Below are 3,041 nucleotides of genomic sequence, written 5' to 3'. Positions count from 1 at the left end.
TATGGAGTTATTTCCATGTATATTTAGAATAGAGATGTATTTAAATTTTACATAATACACACTTACTAGAATGACTAAGAATACAAAGGCTAACAATGTTAATTGTTGGCAAGGATATGAACCTGCTAAAACTTTCACATCATGCTGGTAGGATCACAAAATGGTACAGCCAGGCAGACGTATGCAGGTCCAGGAATCCTGAAATCATGGATCACCTGTATATGCTTTGAAGCATGCTTTAGATGTTTTTTCTTGGAAGCCCTGCAACTACACTAAAAACTGAATGCTTTGTTGAAAAGACCTATGGTCAATGGTGGCAGAGTCTACATAGAACTATGCTTTGTGGTGTTCTGGGAAAAACATTTTGGCTTGTTAGCTATACTATTTAGTATAGCTGTATAGCCCATGGTGCTTTTGAATATGTTGGTAGTGTTGTCATGTGTTTTGAACCATCAATGGAGCCTACAATTCAAAATTCAGATACTGTCTTTGCAGAAAGTCTTAATCGACATTTTTATGGTATCCAAAGAGATGACATTGTGATTACAAAATCACATATTTGTAAACGAGTAATTGGTTTTGAAGAAGACAAAATTCTCACCAGTAGCCCAGCAGATTTCTTTAAAAGACATTGTTTTGTGCCAACAGGTCATGTTTGGTTAAAAGGTGATAATCTACAGTTACAGATTTCAGATACTATGGACTTGTTCCACATGAACTAATAAGTGGGCGCATCTTCTTTAGATTTGGCCTCTGAGTGATTTTGGATTTCTATATGACAGCCCTAATGGTCACAGATTTTCTGATGATTAGCAAGCATTTGTTCTTTTGATTTGATTATTGTCTTCTGTTCAGGTGAGTTTATTATTGTCACTGGAACCGTGTATTTACTAATAAACTATTTGCTATTCAGAAAATAAATGGTACAGCCACTTTAGAGAATAGCAGTTTTTTAACAGTTAAACAAAAACTTACTATAGTGAGACATATACCTATACTATGATCCACAATCCCTAATTTCACTCCTAAACATCTAATCAAAGACATGCATTCCCATAAAAACCTCTATGAAAATGTTATAGACATTATTCACAAGCACTAAAAATTGGAAACAACCTAAATGTGGATCAACAGGTGAATGGATAGAATGGTGTATCCTAGACAGAAAATCAATCAGTAGTTGATTGAGGCTTAGAGTCAGGGAAGGGAACATGTCAGAACATTTTGGGGTGGTAGAAATGTTCCATACCTTGATTATGCTGCTGCTGCTAAGTCACTTCAGTCGTGTCCGACTCTGTGTGACCCCATAGACAGCAGCCCGCCAGGCTCCCCCGTCCCTGGGATTCTCCAGGCAAGAACACTGGTGTGGGTTGCCATTGCCTCCTCCAATGCATGAAAGTGAAAAGTGAAAATGAAGTCGCTCAGTCGTGTCCGACTCTTTGCGACCCCGTGGACTACAGCCTACCAGGCTCCTCTGCCCAGGGGATTTTTCCAGGCAAGAGTACTGGAGTGGGGTGCCATTGCCTGTTAAACTCTTTGTTGAAGGGTAGAAGTATATTGCATGAGGACAAGAGGTGGGCTTGGGATGGAGGATATTAGTTCTCCTGAAATCTGGTAGGAACTGTTTTCAAATCTGCAGAGATAGGGCCTCTGAATAGATTGGCTACAAGTACACAAAGAGTTTGGGACCCTGGCTGCTACTCAGGGGCTTTGGCAAAGATCTTTCGCCCAAATGAGGAGAGGAGATGAAGGAGGAAGAAAGGGCAACTCTATTTCTTTCACCCAAAGTCTGGGATTGGATTTCTTCACCACTAAAGCCAATGGAGGTTAAGCCAGATTTAGTTTCATTTAAGAATTTAATGTAAGTTGAAGTACTTGCCTGGTGATCCAGAGGTTAAGACTCTGCCTGCCAATGCAGGAGGCACAGGTTTAATCCCTGGTCAGGGAACTAAGATCCCACATGCTATGCAGTGCTGCCAATAATAATAATTAAGAAAATAAAGTAAGTTGATACTTCTTGAGTTTGATTCTCATGAAACAAATTCATACAGATTCACAAATATGAGCACAAAATCATATTATTAGAAGGAAGTTAGAGAAAATATAATATCCAGAGAAAAGGACAACTAAAGGTGGTTCTGGCATGGACAGAAGTGGCGAGACAACACTTTGGCAGCAACAGGGCTCCTAGTTCCCCTGAGATCTTGCCAGAGAAACTGGTACTTCTTGCTTTCTTGAAAGACTCACTTACTTGGACTTAGAGACTTTGCAAAGAAACATACTTCAATAGTCTGTCGTGTAGGAAATTAAAAGTCAACTTTAGCATCATGTCCAAATTCGCAAAATTTGTTCAAAACAGTTTGCATTTGCCAAGCAATTTGTTTTGAACAGTTGCCTTGTCTAAGAAAGGCAGCCAGAAGAAGATAACATTGCTCTATCAACATAAAACAAAGGCTATCTTCTTATAAACACATGCCCAAAATACCACATGCAGCTCACCAAACCTTGGGAGTTAGCAATTGCATATTGACGTAATGATTGAGAGTTTTCAAGTAAGGAAAACCAAACAGACCTAAGACGTGTCTTCGCAGAGTAAACTGAAGAGATGGGTGATTATGTTAATATCAGATTATTATACATATTTATTGCTGCAGTAAAATCATCCCTTTACATGTTCTCTTGGCTTCATAATGGTGCAAAAAGTACTTGGATATAAAGATATGAAACTGTGATTATGATAAGAGTATGAGATTGATGATCTTTAATGACTGATCAAGATCAGAGGCTTGAGAGATTTTGAAATCTCTCAAAGGGTTGTCCCAGCCCAGGATTACTGGATGGAGCAGGGCCTGGAAGAATGTCTTAGTCCGCTTGGGCTGCCATAACAAAACAGCCTAAACTGTGTGGCTTAAACCGCAGCAGCTTATCTTGTCATAGCTGTAGAGGCTAGAAGCTTGAGATCAGGGTACTAGAATGATCTAGTTTTAGTGAGCAGCCTCTTCTGGCTGCCATTTTGCTGTTTCCTCTCATGGGTTTCCATC

The 3,041-nt window shown here is 39.5% G+C and overlaps 1 pseudogene; it reads left to right on the top strand.

The window, feature by feature from the left end:
* Positions 1-335: 335 nt before the first annotated feature.
* Positions 336-813, top strand: LOC128058833 (mitochondrial inner membrane protease subunit 1-like; annotated as a pseudogene).
* The last annotated feature ends 2,228 nt before the right edge of the window (positions 814-3,041 follow it).

Source organism: Budorcas taxicolor, chromosome 13, assembly GCF_023091745.1.
Source record: "Budorcas taxicolor isolate Tak-1 chromosome 13, Takin1.1, whole genome shotgun sequence".
Lineage (NCBI taxonomy): Eukaryota > Metazoa > Chordata > Mammalia > Artiodactyla > Bovidae > Budorcas > Budorcas taxicolor.
The sequence above is the reverse complement of the archived record's forward strand: the minus strand, read 5'-3'. Positions and strand labels throughout refer to the sequence as shown.